The 19196-nt window shown below is 44.9% G+C and overlaps 11 non-coding genes across 11 annotated transcripts; all 11 read right to left on the reverse strand.

The window, feature by feature from the left end:
• Positions 1–264: 264 nt before the first annotated feature.
• On the reverse strand, positions 265–336 carry TRNAG-CCC (transfer RNA glycine (anticodon CCC)). The gene has a single exon. It is a non-coding gene; the product is annotated as a tRNA-Gly (tRNA).
• A 1516-nt stretch (positions 337–1852) lies between these two features.
• Positions 1853–1924, reverse strand: TRNAE-CUC (transfer RNA glutamic acid (anticodon CUC)). The gene has a single exon. It is a non-coding gene; the product is annotated as a tRNA-Glu (tRNA).
• Positions 1925–3440: 1516 nt separating this feature from the next.
• Positions 3441–3512, reverse strand: TRNAE-CUC (transfer RNA glutamic acid (anticodon CUC)). The gene has a single exon. It is a non-coding gene; the product is annotated as a tRNA-Glu (tRNA).
• A 1516-nt stretch (positions 3513–5028) lies between these two features.
• Positions 5029–5100, reverse strand: TRNAG-CCC (transfer RNA glycine (anticodon CCC)). The gene has a single exon. It is a non-coding gene; the product is annotated as a tRNA-Gly (tRNA).
• Positions 5101–8211: 3111 nt separating this feature from the next.
• TRNAG-CCC (transfer RNA glycine (anticodon CCC)) lies at positions 8212–8283 on the reverse strand. Its single transcript has one exon. It is a non-coding gene; the product is annotated as a tRNA-Gly (tRNA).
• Positions 8284–9798: 1515 nt separating this feature from the next.
• TRNAG-CCC (transfer RNA glycine (anticodon CCC)) lies at positions 9799–9870 on the reverse strand. Its single transcript has one exon. It is a non-coding gene; the product is annotated as a tRNA-Gly (tRNA).
• A 1527-nt stretch (positions 9871–11397) lies between these two features.
• On the reverse strand, positions 11398–11469 carry TRNAG-CCC (transfer RNA glycine (anticodon CCC)). The gene has a single exon. It is a non-coding gene; the product is annotated as a tRNA-Gly (tRNA).
• A 1513-nt stretch (positions 11470–12982) lies between these two features.
• TRNAG-CCC (transfer RNA glycine (anticodon CCC)) lies at positions 12983–13054 on the reverse strand. The gene has a single exon. It is a non-coding gene; the product is annotated as a tRNA-Gly (tRNA).
• A 1527-nt stretch (positions 13055–14581) lies between these two features.
• On the reverse strand, positions 14582–14653 carry TRNAG-CCC (transfer RNA glycine (anticodon CCC)). Its single transcript has one exon. It is a non-coding gene; the product is annotated as a tRNA-Gly (tRNA).
• Positions 14654–16166: 1513 nt separating this feature from the next.
• TRNAG-CCC (transfer RNA glycine (anticodon CCC)) lies at positions 16167–16238 on the reverse strand. The gene has a single exon. It is a non-coding gene; the product is annotated as a tRNA-Gly (tRNA).
• Positions 16239–17765: 1527 nt separating this feature from the next.
• TRNAE-CUC (transfer RNA glutamic acid (anticodon CUC)) lies at positions 17766–17837 on the reverse strand. Its single transcript has one exon. It is a non-coding gene; the product is annotated as a tRNA-Glu (tRNA).
• Between the last annotated feature and the right edge of the window lie 1359 nt (positions 17838–19196).

Here is a 19196-nt window from a genome sequence, read left to right on the forward strand (position 1 = left end):
AGAATGTCTGGTCGGGGTTCAGCCCTTTCATTGTCTACCGCCCGCAACATATTTATTACCAGCACATGTGAGTGGTGACTCTGCTTTTTGGAAAATAGCATCTAATAGGACAATGAATGTAGCAGATGGGGCGATCGAGATGCCTGCCTAAGTATTTCATTTTTTTTTTAATTTAACGTCTGATTAATCTGTTCATGATATTTCCGTTTTGTGACATGTTGCATTAAAACAAATCCTGCTTGGAGAACATATAAAAATTTGCACTGCATTGGCCGGGAATCGAACCCGGGTCAACTGCTTGGGAAGCAGCTATGCTCACCACTATACCACCAACGCCCTATGATGTGTTTGCTCTCGGTTCTAAAGATTACAACCCCGAGTTCAATGACTATCTTGCACCAGTTTCAATGGTGCATTTGGTTTAGATACCAACATGAAAAGCCGTAGAAAGTTTCTTGTAGAGGGTAAGGAACTGGGGATTGAAACCAAGGCCAAATCTGTGCAGAAGAGAAGAAATGGAAAGCAGTAGTACAAATAGTGGAAATGAACATATTTAGGCAGCATTGGAAGCAAAGCAGCGAAGAGAAAGAGAGTGCCTTCCATGAAATGCCCAGGAGAATGATAAGAGCAGAACGAAAAGGCAAGAATGACATTCAAAGCATGCCCAGAAAAACGTGTGACGGTCCCACCAGTCATTTATGCTTATAATTGGGTATCTTTACTTTCAAAGTATGGGGTTGATCCTTTGGCGATCACTCTCTTGTATTTCAGCAGAGACAGATAGTTGAGAAGTCTGTTCTCACATAGCTAGCACAAGCCTGCGCTTTTCCTTGCTGGTAGCGTGGAAATGACAGATTGGTTCTCAGAAGAAAAAACAAGAAATATTATAGCAGAGGATGGTTTCGATCCATCGACCTCTGGGTTATGGGCCCAGCACGCTTCCGCTGCGCCACTGTGCTCCCTTGTAAAAGTGTTCTCTTTATGCAGAGGAGGAGCTTTCAGCGAAGTGGCGAGGGATTGGTGGGTCTCGCTCCTCATTTGCCTAAGCATGCTGCAATGTATGCTGGGTGCAGAAAATCTTCATCTTCTCGTCTCACAGTCAGTCATAACTGAAAGTGCAGACCCTCTTGGGAACTAGCAGTTTCAGGCCTTTACCAAGATAGCAGCTCTCTAACCCTCTCCGCTCTCTTTGATCCTAGCGCTAGCATGCTCAGGATTTGATTTTAACTGGGAGCCAGAGATCTACCCGGTGAGGGCGAGGCTTTTGAGCGCTTGGGAGCGTTCGGGACGTGAGGACGTTGGACAGTAAATGTTGCCATCTTGAAATATCCAACCTTCCTGCTGTCGTGAGAGGCTCTTTCCATGGACATCTGCCTCTTGGAGTCCTCTCAACTTGCTCTCTGATATAACATTTTGTGAGCTGCAGTTACATCCGATGGCTACAAGATGGCGCTGCATTCAGGTGAGAGAACAAGTGTGCACAAAATCGTTGGGGACTTTTGCCAGATTCATCGGTGGATCTTGCCTACTTTTATTCACATGCTAGATACTGCCTAGAAATGCTTTTTAATATAGAGATGCTAGAGTTAGAATGTCTGGTCGGGGTTCAGCCCTTTCATTGTCTACCGCCCGCAACATATTTATTACCAGCACATGTGAGTGGTGACTCTGCTTTTTGGAAAATAGCATCTAATAGGACAATTAATGTAGCAGATGGGGCGATCGAGATGCCTGCCTAAGTATTTCATTTTTTTTTTAATTTAACGTCTGATTAATCTGTTCATGATATTTCCGTTTTGTGACATGTTGCATTAAAACAAATCCTGCTTGGAGAACATATAAAAATTTGCACTGCATTGGCCGGGAATCGAACCCGGGTCAACTGCTTGAGAAGCAGCTATGCTCACCACTATACCACCAACGCCCTATGATGTGGGTGCTCTCGGTTCTAAAGATTACAACCCCGAGTTCAATGACTATCTTGCACCAGTTTCAATGGTGCATTTGGTTTAGATACCAACATGAAAAGCAGTAGAAAGTTTCTTGTAGAGGGTAAGGAACTGGGGATTGAAACCAAGGCCAAATCTGTGCAGAAGAGAAGAAATGGAAAGCAGTAGTACAAATAGTGGAAATGAACATATTTAGGCAGCATTGGAAGCAAAGCAGCGAAGAGAAAGAGAGTGCCTTCCATGAAATGCCCAGGAGAATGATAAGAGCAGAACGAAAAGGCAAGAATGCAATTCAAAGCATGCCCAGAAAAACGTGTGACGGTCCCACCAGTCATTTATGCTTATAATTGGGTATCTTTACTTTCAAAGTATGGGGTTGATCCTTTGGCGATCACTCTCTTGTATTTCAGCAGAGACAGATAGTTGAGAAGTCTTTTCTCACATAGCTAGCACAAGCCTGCGCTTTTCCTTGCTGGTAGCGTGGAAATGACAGATTGGTCCTCAGAAGAAAAAACAAGAAATATTATAGCAGAGGATGGTTTCGATCCATTGACCTCTGGGTTATGGGCCCAGCACGCTTCCGCTGCGCCACTCTGCTCCCTTGTAAAAGTGTTCTCTTTATGCAGAGGAGGAGCTTTCAGCGAAGTGGCGAGGGATTGGTGGGTCTCGCTCCTCATTTGCCTAAGCATGCTGCAATGTATGCTGGGTGCAGAAAATCTTCATCTTCTCGTCTCACAGTCAGTCATAACTGAAAGTGCAGACCCTCTTGGGAACTAGCAGTTTCAGGCCTTTACCAAGATAGCAGCTCTCTAACCCTCTCCTCTCTCTTTGATCCTAGCGCTAGCATGCTCAGGATTTGATTTTAACTGGGAGCCAGAGATCTACCCGGTGAGGGCGAGGCTTTTGAGCGTTTGGGAGCGTTCGGGACGTGAGGACGTTGGACAGGAAATGTTGCCATCTTGAAATATCCAACCTTCCTGCTGTCGTGAGAGGCTCTTTCCATGGACATCTGCCTCTTGGAGTCCTCTCAACTTGCTCTCTGATATAACATTTTGTGAGCTGCAGTTACATCCGATGGCTACAAGATGGCGCTGCATTCAGGTGAGAGAACAAGTGTGCACAAAATCGTTGGGGACTTTTGCCAGATTCATCGGTGGATCTTGCCTACTTTTATTCACATGCTAGATACTGCCTAGAAATGCTTTTTAATATAGAGATGCTAGAGTTAGAATGTCTGGTCGGGGTTCAGCCCTTTCATTGTCTACCGCCCGCAACATATTTATTACCAGCACATGTGAGTGGTGACTCTGCTTTTTGGAAAATAGCATCTAATAGGACAATTAATGTAGCAGATGGGGCGATCGAGATGCCTGCCTAAGTATTTCATTTTTTTTTTAATTTAACGTCTGATTAATCTGTTCATGATATTTCCGTTTTGTGACATGTTGCATTAAAACAAATCCTGCTTGGAGAACATATAAAAATTTGCACTGCATTGGCCGGGAATCGAACCCGGGTCAACTGCTTGAGAAGCAGCTATGCTCACCACTATACCACCAACGCCCTATGATGTGGGGGCTCTCGGTTCTAAAGATTACAACCCCGAGTTCAATGACTATCTTGCACCAGTTTCAATGGTGCATTTGGTTTAGATACCAACATGAAAAGCAGTAGAAAGTTTCTTGTAGAGGGTAAGGAACTGGGGATTGAAACCAAGGCCAAATCTGTGCAGAAGAGAAGAAATGGAAAGCAGTAGTACAAATAGTGGAAATGAACATATTTAGGCAGCATTGGAAGCAAAGCAGCGAAGAGAAAGAGAGTGCCTTCCATGAAATGCCCAGGAGAATGATAAGAGCAGAACGAAAAGGCAAGAATGCAATTCAAAGCATGCCCAGAAAAACGTGTGACGGTCCCACCAGTCATTTATGCTTATAATTGGGTATCTTTACTTTCAAAGTATGGGGTTGATCCTTTGGCGATCACTCTCTTGTATTTCAGCAGAGACAGATAGTTGAGAAGTCTTTTCTCACATAGCTAGCACAAGCCTGCGCTTTTCCTTGCTGGTAGCGTGGAAATGACAGATTGGTCCTCAGAAGAAAAAACAAGAAATATTATAGCAGAGGATGGTTTCGATCCATTGACCTCTGGGTTATGGGCCCAGCACGCTTCCGCTGCGCCACTCTGCTCCCTTGTAAAAGTGTTCTCTTTATGCAGAGGAGGAGCTTTCAGCGAAGTGGCGAGGGATTGGTGGGTCTCGCTCCTCATTTGCCTAAGCATGCTGCAATGTATGCTGGGTGCAGAAAATCTTCATCTTCTCGTCTCACAGTCAGTCATAACTGAAAGTGCAGACCCTCTTGGGAACTAGCAGTTTCAGGCCTTTACCAAGATAGCAGCTCTCTAACCCTCTCCTCTCTCTTTGATCCTAGCGCTAGCATGCTCAGGATTTGATTTTAACTGGGAGCCAGAGATCTACCCGGTGAGGGCGAGGCTTTTGAGCGTTTGGGAGCGTTCGGGACGTGAGGACGTTGGACAGGAAATGTTGCCATCTTGAAATATCCAACCTTCCTGCTGTCATGAGAGGCTCTTTCCATGGACATCTGCCTCTTGGAGTCCTCTCAACTTGCTCTCTGATATAACATTTTGTGAGCTGCAGTTACATCCGATGGCTACAAGGTGGCGCTGCATTCAGGTGAGAGAACAAGTGTGCACAAAATCGTTGGGGACTTTTGCCAGATTCATCGGTGGATCTTGCCTACTTTTATTCACATGCTAGATATTGCCTAGAAATGCTTTTTAATATAGAGATGCTACAGTTAGAATGTCTAGTCGGGGTTCAGCCCTTTCATTGTCTACCGCCCGCAACATATTTATTACCAGCACATGTGAGTGGTGACTCTGCTTTTTGGAAAATAGCATCTAATAGGACAATGAATGTAGCAGATGGGGCGATCGAGATGCCTGCCTAAGTATTTCATTTTTTTTTTAATTTAACGTCTGATTAATCTGTTCATGATATTTCCGTTTTGTGACATGTTGCATTAAAACAAATCCTGCTTGGAGAACATATAAAAATTTGCACTGCATTGGCCGGGAATCGAACCCGGGTCAACTGCTTGGGAAGCAGCTATGCTCACCACTATACCACCAACGCCCTATGATGTGGTTGCTCTCGGTTCTAAAGATTACAACCCCGAGTTCAATGACTATCTTGCACCAGTTTCAATGGTGCATTTGGTTTAGATACCAACATGAAAAGCAGTAGAAAGTTTCTTGTAGAGGGTAAGGAACTGGGGATTGAAACCAAGGCCAAATCTGTGCAGAAGAGAAGAAATGGAAAGCAGCAGTACAAATAGTGGAAATGAACATATTTAGGCAGCATTGGAAGCAAAGCAGCGAAGAGAAAGAGAGTGCCTTCCATGAAATGCCCAGGAGAATGATAAGAGCAGAACGAAAAGGCAAGAATGACATTCAAAGCATGCCCAGAAAAACGTGTGACGGTCCCACCAGTCATTTATGCTTATAATTGGGTATCTTTACTTTCAAAGTATGGGGTTGATCCTTTGGCGATCACTCTCTTGTATTTCAGCAGAGACAGATAGTTGAGAAGTCTTTTCTCACATAGCTAGCACAAGCCTGCGCTTTTCCTTGCTGGTAGCGTGGAAATGACAGATTGGTTCTCAGAAGAAAAAACAAGAAATATTATAGCAGAGGATGGTTTCGATCCATCGACCTCTGGGTTATGGGCCCAGCACGCTTCCGCTGCGCCACTCTGCTCCCTTGTAAAAGTGCTCTCTTTATGCAGAGGAGGAGCTTTCAGCGAAGTGGCGAGGGATTGGTGGGTCTCGCTCCTCATTTGCCTAAGCATGCTGCAATGTATGCTGGGTGCAGAAAATCTTCATCTTCTCGTCTCACAGTCAGTCATAACTGAAAGTGCAGACCCTCTTGGGAACTAGCAGTTTCAGGCCTTTACCAAGATAGCAGCTCTCTAACCCTCTCCTCTCTCTTTGATCCTAGCGCTAGCATGCTCAGGATTTGATTTTAACTGAGAGCTAGAGATCTACCCGGTGTGAGGCTTTTGAGCGTTTGGGAGCGTTCGGGACGTGAGGACATTGGACAGGAAATGTTGCCATCTTGAAATATCCAACCTTCCTGCTGTCGTGAGAGGCTCTTTCCATGGACATCTGCCTCTTGGAGTCCTCTCAACTTGCTCTCTGATATAACATTTTGTGAGCTGCAGTTACATCCGATGGCTACAAGGTGGCGCTGCATTCAGGTGAGAGAACAAGTGTGCACAAAATCGTTGGGGACTTTTGCCAGATTCATCGGTGGATCTTGCCTACTTTTATTCACATGCTAGATATTGCCTAGAAATGCTTTTTAATATAGAGATGCTAGAGTTAGAATGTCTGGTCGGGGTTCAGCCCTTTCATTGTCTACCGCCCGCAACATATTTATTACCAGCACATGTGAGTGGTGACTCTGCTTTTTGGAAAATAGCATCTAATAGGACAATGAATGTAGCAGATGGGGCGATCGAGATGCCTGCCTAAGTATTTCATTTTTTTTTTAATTTAACGTCTGATTAATCTGTTCATGATATTTCCGTTTTGTGACATGTTGCATTAAAACAAATCCTGCTTGGAGAACATATAAAAATTTGCACTGCATTGGCCGGGAATCGAACCTGGGTCAACTGCTTGGGAAGCAGCTATGCTCACCACTATACCACCAACGCCCTATGATGTGGGTGCTCTCGGTTCTAAAGATTACAACCCCGAGTTCAATGACTATCTTGCACCAGTTTCAATGGTGCATTTGGTTTAGATACCAACATGAAAAGCAGTAGAAAGTTTCTTGTAGAGGGTAAGGAACTGGGGATTGAAACCAAGGCCAAATCTGTGCAGAAGAGAAGAAATGGAAAGCAGTAGTACAAATAGTGGAAATGAACATATTTAGGCAGCATTGGAAGCAAAGCAGCGAAGAGAAAGAGAGTGCCTTCCATGAAATGCCCAGGAGAATGATAAGAGCAGAACGAAAAGGCAAGAATGACATTCAAAGCATGCCCAGAAAAACATGTGACGGTCCCACCAGTCATTTATGCTTATAATTGGGTATCTTTACTTTCAAAGTATGGGGTTGATCCTTTGGCGATCACTCTGTTGTGTTTCAGCAGAGACAGATAGTTGAGAAGTCTTTTCTCACATAGCTAGCACAAGCCTGCGCTTTTCCTTGCTTGTAGCGTGGAAATGACAGATTGGTTCTCAGAAGAAAAAACAAGAAATATTATAGCAGAGGATGGTTTCGATCCATCGACCTCTGGGTTATGGGCCCAGCACGCTTCCGCTGCGCCACTCTGCTCCCTTGTAAAAGTGTTCTCTTTATGCAGAGGAGGAGCTTTCAGCGAAGTGGCGAGGGATTGGTGGGTCTCGCTCCTCATTTGCCTAAGCATGCTGCAATGTATGCTGGGTGCAGAAAATCTTCATCTTCTCGTCTCACAGTCAGTCATAACTGAAAGTGCAGACCCTCTTGGGAACTAGCAGTTTCAGGCCTTTACCAAGATAGCAGCTCTCTAACCCTCTCCTCTCTCTTTGATCCTAGCGCTAGCATGCTCAGGATTTGATTTTAACTGGGAGCCAGAGATCTACCCGGTGAGGGCTTGCCTGGTGTGAGGCTTTTGAGCGTTTGGGAGCGTTCGGGACGTGAGGACGTTGGACAGGAAATGTTGCCATCTTGAAATATCCAACCTTCCTGCTGTCGTGAGAGGCTCTTTCCATGGACATCTGCCTCTTGGAGTCCTCTCAACTTGCTCTCTGATATAACATTTTGTGAGCTGCAGTTACATCCGATGGCTACAAGGTGGCGCTGCATTCAGGTGAGAGAACAAGTGTGCACAAAATCGTTGGGGACTTTTGCCAGATTCATCGGTGGATCTTGCCTACTTTTATTCACATGCTAGATATTGCCTAGAAATGCTTTTTAATATAGAGATGCTAGAGTTAGAATGTCTGGTCGGGGTTCAGCCCTTTCATTGTCTACCGCCCGCAACATATTTATTACCAGCACATGTGAGTGGTGACTCTGCTTTTTGGAAAATAGCATCTAATAGGACAATGAATGTAGCAGATGGGGCGATCGAGATGCCTGCCTAAGTATTTCATTTTTTTTTTAATTTAACGTCTGATTAATCTGTTCATGATATTTCCGTTTTGTGACATGTTGCATTAAAACAAATCCTGCTTGGAGAACATATAAAAATTTGCACTGCATTGGCCGGGAATCGAACCCGGGTCAACTGCTTGGGAAGCAGCTATGCTCACCACTATACCACCAACGCCCTATGATGTGTTTGCTCTCGGTTCTAAAGATTACAACCCCGAGTTCAATGACTATCTTGCACCAGTTTCAATGGTGCATTTGGTTTAGATACCAACATGAAAAGCAGTAGAAAGTTTCTTGAAGAGGGTAAGGAACTGGGGATTGAAACCAAGGCCAAATCTGTGCAGAAGAGAAGAAATGGAAAGCAGTAGTACAAATAGTGGAAATGAACATATTTAGGCAGCATTGGAAGCAAAGCAGCGAAGAGAAAGAGAGTGCCTTCCATGAAATGCCCAGGAGAATGATAAGAGCAGAACGAAAAGGCAAGAATGACATTCAAAGCATGCCCAGAAAAACGTGTGACGGTCCCACCAGTCATTTATGCTTATAATTGGGTATCTTTACTTTCAAAGTACGGGGTTGATCCTTTGGCGATCACTCTCTTGTATTTCAGCAGAGACAGATAGTTGAGAAGTCTGTTCTCACATAGCTAGCACAAGCCTGCGCTTTTCCTTGCTGGTAGCGTGGAAATGACAGATTGGTTCTCAGAAGAAAAAACAAGAAATATTATAGCAGAGGATGGTTTCGATCCATCGACCTCTGGGTTATGGGCCCAGCACGCTTCCACTGCGCCACTCTGCTCCCTTGTAAAAGTGTTCTCTTTATGCAGAGGAGGAGCTTTCAGCGAAGTGGCGAGGGATTGGTGGGTCTCGCTCCTCATTTGCCTAAGCATGCTGCAATGTATGCTGGGTGCAGAAAATCTTCATCTTCTCGTCTCACAGTCAGTCATAACTGAAAGTGCAGACCCTCTTGGGAACTAGCAGTTTCAGGCCTTTACCAAGATAGCAGCTCTCTAACCCTCGCCTCTCTCTTTGATCCTAGCGCTAGCATGCTCAGGATTTGATTTTAACTGGGAGCCAGAGATCTACCCGGTGAGGGCGAGGCTTTTGAGCGTTTGGGAGCGTTCGGGACGTGAGGACGTTGGACAGGAAATGTTGCCATCTTGAAATGTCCAACCTTCCTGCTGTCATGAGAGGCTCTTTCCATGGACATCTGCCTCTTGGAGTCCTCTCAACTTGCTCTCTGATATAACATTTTGTGAGCTGCAGTTACATCCGATGGCTACAAGGTGGCGCTGCATTCAGGTGAGAGAACAAGTGTGCACAAAATCGTTGGGGACTTTTGCCAGATTCATCGGTGGATCTTGCCTACTTTTATTCACATGCTAGATATTGCCTAGAAATGCTTTTTAATATAGAGATGCTACAGTTACAATGTCTAGTCGGGGTTCAGCCCTTTCATTGTCTACCGCCCGCAACATAACTATTACCAGCACATGTGAGTGGTGACTCTGCTTTTTGGAAAATAGCATCTAATAGGACAATGAATGTAGCAGATGGGGCGATCGAGATGCCTGCCTAAGTATTTCATTTTTTTTTAATTTAACGTCTGATTAATCTGTTCATGATATTTCCGTTTTGTGACATGTTGCATTAAAACAAATCCTGCTTGGAGAACATATAAAAATTTGCACTGCATTGGCCGGGAATCGAACCCGGGTCAACTGCTTGGGAAGCAGCTATGCTCACCACTATACCACCAATGCCCTATGATGTGGTTGCTCTCGGTTCTAAAGATTACAACCCCGAGTTCAATGACTATCTTGCACCAGTTTCAATGGTGCATTTGGTTTAGATACCAACATGAAAAGCGGTAGAAAGTTTCTTGTAGAGGGTAAGGAACTGGGGATTGAAACCAAGGCCAAATCTGTGCAGAAGAGAAGAAATGGAAAGCAGTAGTACAAATAGTGGAAATGAACATATTTAGGCATCATTGGAAGCAAAGCAGCGAAGAGAAAGAGAGTGCCTTCCATGAAATGCCCAGGAGAATGATAAGAGTAGAACGAAAAGGCAAGAATGACATTCAAAGCATGCCCAGAAAAACGTGTGACGGTCCCACCAGTCATTTATGCTTATAATTGGGTATCTTTACTTTCAAAGTATGGGGTTGATCCTTTGGCGATCACTCTCTTGTATTTCAGCAGAGACAGATAGTTGAGAAGTCTTTTCTCACATAGCTAGCACAAGCCTGCGCTTTTCCTTGCTGGTAGCGTGGAAATGACAGATTGGTTCTCAGAAGAAAAAACAAGAAATATTATAGCAGAGGATGGTTTCGATCCATCGACCTCTGGGTTATGGGCCCAGCACGCTTCCGCTGCTCCACTCTGCTCCCTTGTAAAAGTGTTCTCTTTATGCAGAGGAGGAGCTTTCAGCGAAGTGGCGAGGGATTGGTGGGTCTCGCTCCTCATTTGCCTAAGCATGCTGCAATGTATGCTGGGTGCAGAAAATCTTCATCTTCTCGTCTCACAGTCAGTCATAACTGAAAGTGCAGACCCTCTTGGGAACTAGCAGTTTCAGGCCTTTACCAAGATAGCAGCTCTCTAACCCTCTCCTCTCTCTTTGATCCTAGCGCTAGCATGCTCAGGATTTGATTTTAACTGGGAGCCAGAGATCTACCTGGTGAGGGCTTGCCCGGTGTGAGGCTTTTGAGCGTTTGGGAGCGTTCGGGACGTGAGGACATTGGACAGGAAATGTTGCCATCTTGAAATATCCAACCTTCCTGCTGTCGTGAGAGGCTCTTTCCATGGACATCTGCCTCTTGGAGTCCTCTCAACTTGCTCTCTGATATAACATTTTGTGAGCTGCAGTTACATCCGATGGCTACAAGGTGGCGCTGCATTCAGGTGAGAGAACAAGTGTGCACAAAATCGTTGGGGACTTTTGCCAGATTCATCGGTGGATCTTGCCTACTTTTATTCACATGCTAGATATTGCCTAGAAATGCTTTTTAATATAGAGATGCTAGAGTTAGAATGTCTGGTCGGGGTTCAGCCCTTTCATTGTCTACCGCCCGCAACATATTTATTACCAGCACATGTGAGTGGTGACTCTGCTTTTTGGAAAATAGCATCTAATAGGACAATGAATGTAGCAGATGGGTCGATCGAGATGCCTGCCTAAGTATTTCATTTTTTTTTAAATTTAACGTCTGATTAATCTGTTCATGATATTTCCGTTTTGTGACATGTTGCATTAAAACAAATCCTGCTTGGAGAACATATAAAAATTTGCACTGCATTGGCCGGGAATCGAACCCGGGTCAACTGCTTGGGAAGCAGCTATGCTCACCACTATACCACCAACGCCCTGTGATGTGGGTGCTCTCGGTTCTAAAGATTACAACCCCGAGTTCAATGACTATCTTGCACCAGTTTCAATGGTGCATTTGGTTTAGATACCAACATGAAAAGCAGTAGAAAGTTTCTTGTAGAGGGTAAGGAACTGGGGATTGAAACCAAGGCCAAATCTGTGCAGAAGAGAAGAAATGGAAAGCAGTAGTACAAGTAGTGGAAATGAACATATTTAGGCAGCATTGGAAGCAAAGCAGCGAAGAGAAAGAGAGTGCCTTCCATGAAATGCCCAGGAGAATGATAAGAGCAGAACGAAAAGGCAAGAATGACATTCAAAGCATGCCCAGAAAAACGTGTGACGGTCCCACCAGTCACTTATGCTTATAATTGGGTATCTTTACTTTCAAAGTATGGGGTTGATCCTTTGGCGATCACTCTCTTGTATTTCAGCAGAGACAGATAGTTGAGAAGTCTTTTCTCACATAGCTAGCACAAGCCTGCGCTTTTCCTTGCTGGTAGCGTGGAAATGACAGATTGTTCCTCAGAAGAAAAAACAAGAAATATTATAGCAGAGGATGGTTTCGATCCATCGACCTCTGGGTTATGGGCTCAGCACGCTTCCGCTGCGCCACTCTGCTCCCTTGTAAAAGTGTTCTCTTTATGCAGAGGAGGAGCTTTCAGCGGAGTGGCAAGGGATTGGTGGGGCTCTCTCCTCATTTGCCTAAGCATGTCGCAAGGTATGCTCGGTGCAGAAAATCTTCATCTTCCCCTCTCACAGTCAGTCATAACTGAAAGTGCAGACCCTCTTCGGCACTAGCCGTTTCAGGCCTTTACCAGGACAGGAGCTCTCTGACCCTCTCTTCTCTCTGTGATCCTAGCGCTAGCATGCTCAGGATTTGGCTTTACCTGAGAGCCAGAGATCTACCCGGTGTGAGGCTTTTGTGCGTTTGGGAGCATTTGGGACGTGAGAGGACGTTGGACAGGAAACTATGCCAATTTGAAGTATCCACCCTTCCTGCTGCAGTCAGAGGCTCTTTCCGTGGCCATCTGCTTCTTGGAGTCCTCTCAACTTGGCCTCTGATATAACATTTTGTGAGCTGCAGTTACATCCGATGGCTACAAGGTGGCGCTGCATTCAGGTGAGAGAACAAGTGTGCACAAAATCGTTGGGGACTTTTGCCAGATTCATCGGTGGATCTTGCCTACTTTTATTCACATGCTAGATATTGCCTAGAAATGCTTTTTAATATAGAGATGCTACAGTTACAATGTCTAGTCGGGGTTCAGCCCTTTCATTGTCTACCGCCCGCAACATATTTATTACCAGCACATGTGAGTGGTGACTCTGCTTTTTGGAAAATAGCATCTAATAGGACAATGAATGTAGCAGATGGGGCGATCGAGATGCCTGCCTAAGTATTTCATTTTTTTTTAATTTAACGTCTGATTAATCTGTTCATGATATTTCCGTTTTGTGACATGTTGCATTAAAACAAATCCTGCTTGGAGAACATATAAAAATTTGCACTGCATTGGCCGGGAATCGAACCCGGGTCAACTGCTTGGGAAGCAGCTATGCTCACCACTATACCACCAATGCCCTTTGATGTGGGTGCTCTCGGTTCTAAAGATTACAACCCCGAGTTCAATGACTATCTTGCACCAGTTTCAATGGTGCATTTGGTTTAGATACCAACATGAAAAGCAGTAGAAAGTTTCTTGTAGAGGGTAAGGAACTGGGGATTGAAACCAAGGCCAAATCTGTGCAGAAGAGAAGAAATGGAAAGCAGTAGTACAAATAGTGGAAATGAACATATTTAGGCAGCATTGGAAGCAAAGCAGCGAAGAGAAAGAGAGTGCCTTCCATGATATGCCCAGGAGAATGATAAGAGCAGAACGAAAAGGCAAGAATGACATTCAAAGCATGCCCAGAAAAACGTGTGACAGTCCCACCAGTCATTTATGCTTATAATTGGGTATCTTTACTTTCAAAGTATGGGGTTGATCCTTTGGCGATCACTCTGTTGTGTTTCAGCAGAGACAGATAGTTGAGAAGTCTTTTCTCACATAGCTAGCACAAGCCTGCGCTTTTCCTTGCTGGTAGCGTGGAAATGACAGATTGGTTCTCAGAAGAAAAAACAAGAAATATTATAGCAGAGGATGGTTTCGATCCATCGACCTCGGGGTTATGGGCCCAGCACGCTTCCGCTGCGCCACTCTGCTCCCTTGTAAAAGTGTTCTCTTTATGCAGAGGAGGAGCTTTCAGCGAAGTGGCGAGGGATTGGTGGGTCTCGCTCCTCATTTGCCTAAGCATGCTGCAATGTATGCTGGGTGCAGAAAATCTTCATCTTCTCGTCTCACAGTCAGTCATAACTGAAAGTGCAGACCCTCTTGGGAACTAGCAGTTTCAGGCCTTTACCAAGATAGCAGCTCTCTAACCCTCTCCTCTCTCTTTGATCCTAGCGCTAGCATGCTCAGGATTTGATTTTAACTGGGAGCCAGAGATCTACCCGGTGAGGGCTTGCCCGGTATGAGGCTTTTGAGCGCTTGGGAGCGTTCGGGACGTGAGGACGTTGGACAGTAAATGTTGCCATCTTGAAATATCCAACCTTCCTGCTGTCGTGAGAGGCTCTTTCCATGGACATCTGCCTCTTGGAGTCCTCTCAACTTGCTCTCTGATATAACATTTTGTGAGCTGCAGTTACATCCGATGGCTACAAGATGGCGCTGCATTCGATTGAGAGAACAAGTGTGCACAAAATCGTTGGGGACTTTTGCCAGATTCATCGGTGGATCTTGCCTACTTTTATTCACATGCTAGATATTGCCTAGAAATGCTTTTTAATATAGAGATGCTAGAGTTAGAATGTCTGGTCGGGGTTCAGCCCTTTCATTGTCTACCGCCCGCAACATATTTATTACCAGCACATGTGAGTGGTGACTCTGCTTTTTGGAAAATAGCATCTAATAGGACAATTAATGTAGCAGATGGGGCGATCGAGATGCCTGCCTAAGTATTTCATTTTTTTTTTAATTTAGCGTCTGATTAATCTGTTCATGATATTTCCGTTTTGTGACATGTTGCATTAAAACAAATCCTGCTTGGAGAACATATAAAAATTTGCACTGCATTGGCCGGGAATCGAACCCGGGTCAACTGCTTGGGAAGCAGCTATGCTCACCACTATACCACCAACGCCCTGTGATGTGGGTGCTCTCGGTTCTAAAGATTACAACCCCGAGTTCAATGACTATCTTGCACCAGTTTCAATGGTGCATTTGGTTTAGATACCAACATGAAAAGCAGTAGAAAGTTTCTTGTAGAGGGTAAGGAACTGGGGATTGAAACCAAGGCCAAATCTGTGCAGAAGAGAAGAAATGGAAAGCAGTAGTACAAGTAGTGGAAATGAACATATTTAGGCAGCATTGGAAGCAAAGCAGCGAAGAGAAAGAGAGTGCCTTCCATGAAATGCCCAGGAGAATGATAAGAGCAGAACGAAAAGGCAAGAATGACATTCAAAGCATGCCCAGAAAAACGTGTGACGGTCCCACCAGTCACTTATGCTTATAATTGGGTATCTTTACTTTCAAAGTATGGGGTTGATCCTTTGGCGATCACTCTCTTGTATTTCAGCAGAGACAGATAGTTGAGAAGTCTTTTCTCACATAGCTAGCACAAGCCTGCGCTTTTCCTTGCTGGTAGCGTGGAAATGACAGATTGTTCCTCAGAAGAAAAAACAAGAAATATTATAGCAGAGGATGGTTTCGATCCATCGACCTCTGGGTTATGGGCTCAGCACGCTTCCGCTGCGCCACTCTGCTCCCTTGTAAAAGTGTTCTCTTTATGCAGAGGAGGAGCTTTCAGCGGAGTGGCAAGGGATTGGTGGGGCTCTCTCCTCATTTGCCTAAGCATGTCGCAAGGTATGCTCGGTGCAGAAAATCTTCATCTTCCCCTCTCACAGTCAGTCATAACTGAAAGTGCAGACCCTCTTCGGCACTAGCCGTTTCAGGCCTTTACCAGGACAGGAGCTCTCTGACCCTCTCTTCTCTCTGTGATCCTAGCGCTAGCATGCTCAGGATTTGGCTTTACCTGAGAGCCAGAGATCTACCCGGTGTGAGGCTTTTGTGCGTTTGGGAGCATTTGGGACGTGAGAGGACGTTGGACAGGAAACTATGCCAATTTGAAGTATCCACCCTTCCTGCTGCAGTCAGAGGCTCTTTCCGTGGCCATCTGCTTCTTGGAGTCCTCTCAACTTGGCCTCTGATATAACATTTTGTGAGCTGCAGTTACATCCGATGGCTACAAGGTGGCGCTGCATTCAGGTGAGAGAACAAGTGTGCACAAAATCGTTGGGGACTTTTGCCAGATTCATCGGTGGATCTTGCCTACTTTTATTCACATGCTAGATATTGCCTAGAAATGCTTTTTAATATAGAGATGCTACAGTTACAATGTCTAGTCGGGGTTCAGCCCTTTCATTGTCTACCGCCCGCAACATATTTATTACCAGCACATGTGAGTGGTGACTCTGCTTTTTGGAAAATAGCATCTAATAGGACAATGAATGTAGCAGATGGGGCGATCGAGATGCCTGCCTAAGTATTTCATTTTTTTTTAATTTAACGTCTGATTAATCTGTTCATGATATTTCCGTTTTGTGACATGTTGCATTAAAACAAATCCTGCTTGGAGAACATATAAAAATTTGCACTGCATTGGCCGGGAATCGAACCCGGGTCAACTGCTTGGGAAGCAGCTATGCTCACCACTATACCACCAATGCCCTTTGATGTGGGTGCTCTCGGTTCTAAAGATTACAACCCCGAGTTCAATGACTATCTTGCACCAGTTTCAATGGTGCATTTGGTTTAGATACCAACATGAAAAGCAGTAGAAAGTTTCTTGTAGAGGGTAAGGAACTGGGGATTGAAACCAAGGCCAAATCTGTGCAGAAGAGAAGAAATGGAAAGCAGTAGTACAAATAGTGGAAATGAACATATTTAGGCAGCATTGGAAGCAAAGCAGCGAAGAGAAAGAGAGTGCCTTCCATGATATGCCCAGGAGAATGATAAGAGCAGAACGAAAAGGCAAGAATGACATTCAAAGCATGCCCAGAAAAACGTGTGACGGTCCCACCAGTCATTTATGCTTATAATTGGGTATCTTTACTTTCAAAGTATGGGGTTGATCCTTTGGCGATCACTCTGTTGTGTTTCAGCAGAGACAGATAGTTGAGAAGTCTTTTCTCACATAGCTAGCACAAGCCTGCGCTTTTCCTTGCTGGTAGCGTGGAAATGACAGATTGGTTCTCAGAAGAAAAAACAAGAAATATTATAGCAGAGGATGGTTTCGATCCATCGACCTCGGGGTTATGGGCCCAGCACGCTTCCGCTGCGCCACTCTGCTCCCTTGTAAAAGTGTTCTCTTTATGCAGAGGAGGAGCTTTCAGCGAAGTGGCGAGGGATTGGTGGGTCTCGCTCCTCATTTGCCTAAGCATGCTGCAATGTATGCTGGGTGCAGAAAATCTTCATCTTCTCGTCTCACAGTCAGTCATAACTGAAAGTGCAGACCCTCTTGGGAACTAGCAGTTTCAGGCCTTTACCAAGATAGCAGCTCTCTAACCCTCTCCTCTCTCTTTGATCCTAGCGCTAGCATGCTCAGGATTTGATTTTAACTGGGAGCCAGAGATCTACCCGGTGAGGGCTTGCCCGGTATGAGGCTTTTGAGCGCTTGGGAGCGTTCGGGACGTGAGGACGTTGGACAGTAAATGTTGCCATCTTGAAATATCCAACCTTCCTGCTGTCGTGAGAGGCTCTTTCCATGGACATCTGCCTCTTGGAGTCCTCTCAACTTGCTCTCTGATATAACATTTTGTGAGCTGCAGTTACATCCGATGGCTACAAGATGGCGCTGCATTCAGGTGAGAGAACAAGTGTGCACAAAATCGTTGGGGACTTTTGCCAGATTCATCGGTGGATCTTGCCTACTTTTATTCACATACTAGATATTGCCTAGAAATGCTTTTTAATATAGAGATGCTAGAGTTAGAATGTCTGGTCGGGGTTCAGCCCTTTCATTGTCTACCGCCCGCAACATATTTATTACCAGCACATGTGAGTGGTGACTCTGCTTTTTGGAAAATAGCATCTAATAGGACAATTAATGTAGCAGATGGGGCGATCGAGATGCCTGCCTAAGTATTTCATTTTTTTTTTAATTTAACGTCTGATTAATCTGTTCATGATATTTCCGTTTTGTGACATGTTGCATTAAAACCAATCCTGCTTGGAGAAGATATAAAAATTTGCACTGCATTGGCCGGGAATCGAACCCGGGTCAACTGCTTGAGAAGCAGCTATGCTCACCACTATACCACCAACGCCCTATGATGTGGGTGCTCTCGGTTCTAAAGATTACAACCCCGAGTTCAATGACTATCTTGCACCAGTTTCAATGGTGCATTTGGTTTAGATACCAACATGAAAAGCAGTAGAAAGTTTCTTGTAGAGGGTAAGGAACTGGGGATTGAAACCAAGGCCAAATCTGTGCAGAAGAGAAGAAATGGAAAGCAGTAGTACAAATAGTGGAAATGAACATATTTAGGCAGCATTTGAAGCAAAGCAGCGAAGAGAAAGAGAGTGCCTTCAATGAAATGCCCAGGAGAATGATAAGAGCAGAACGAAAAGGCAAGAATGACATTCAAAGCATGCCCAGAAAAACGTGTGACGGTCCCACCAGTCATTTATGCTTATAATTGGGTATCTTTACTTTCAAAGTATGGGGTTGATCCTTTGGGGATCACTCTCTTGTATTTCAGCAGAGACAGATAGTTGAGAAGTCTTTTCTCACATAGCTAGCACAAGCCTGCGCTTTTCCTTGCTGGTAGCGTGGAAATGACAGATTGGTCCTCAGAAGAAAAAACAAGAAATATTATAGCAGAGGATGGTTTCGATCCATCGACCTCTGGGTTATGGGCCCAGCACGCTTCCGCTGCGCCACTCTGCTCCCTTGTAAAAGTGTTCTCTTTATGCAGAGGAGGAGCTTTCAGCGAAGTGGCGAGGGATTGGTGGGTCTCGCTCCTCATTTGCCTAAGCATGCTGCAATGTATGCTGGGTGCAGAAAATCTTCATCTTCTCGTCTCACAGTCAGTCATAACTGAAAGTGCAGACCCTCTTGGGAACTAGCAGTTTCAGGCCTTTACCAAGATAGCAGCTCTCTAACCCTCTCCTCTCTCTTTGATCCTAGCGCTAGCATGCTCAGGATTTGATTTTAACTGGGAGCCAGAGATCTACCCGGTGAGGGCTTGCCCGGTGTGAGGCTTTTGAGCGTTTGGGAGCGTTCGGGACGTGAGGACGTTGGACAGGAAATGTTGCCATCTTGAAATATCCAACCTTCCTGCTGTCACGAGAGGCTCTTTCCATGGACATCTGCCTCTTGGAGTCCTCTCAACTTGCTCTCTGATATAACATTTTGTGAGCTGCAGTTACATCCGATGGCTACAAGGTGGCGCTGCATTCAGGTGAGAGAACAAGTGTGCACAAAATCGTTGGGGACTTTTGCCAGATTCATCGGTGGATCTTGTCTACTTTTATTCACATGCTAGATATTGCCTAGAAATGCTTTTTAATATAGAGATGCTACAGTTAGAATGTCTAGTCGGGGTTCAGCCCTTTCATTGTCTACCGCCCGCAACATATTTATTACCAGCACATGTGAGTGGTGACTCTGCTTTTTGGAAAAT

This window comes from Triturus cristatus, chromosome 11 (genome assembly GCF_964204655.1).
Source record: "Triturus cristatus chromosome 11, aTriCri1.1, whole genome shotgun sequence".
In the NCBI taxonomy this organism is placed as follows: domain Eukaryota; kingdom Metazoa; phylum Chordata; class Amphibia; order Caudata; family Salamandridae; genus Triturus; species Triturus cristatus.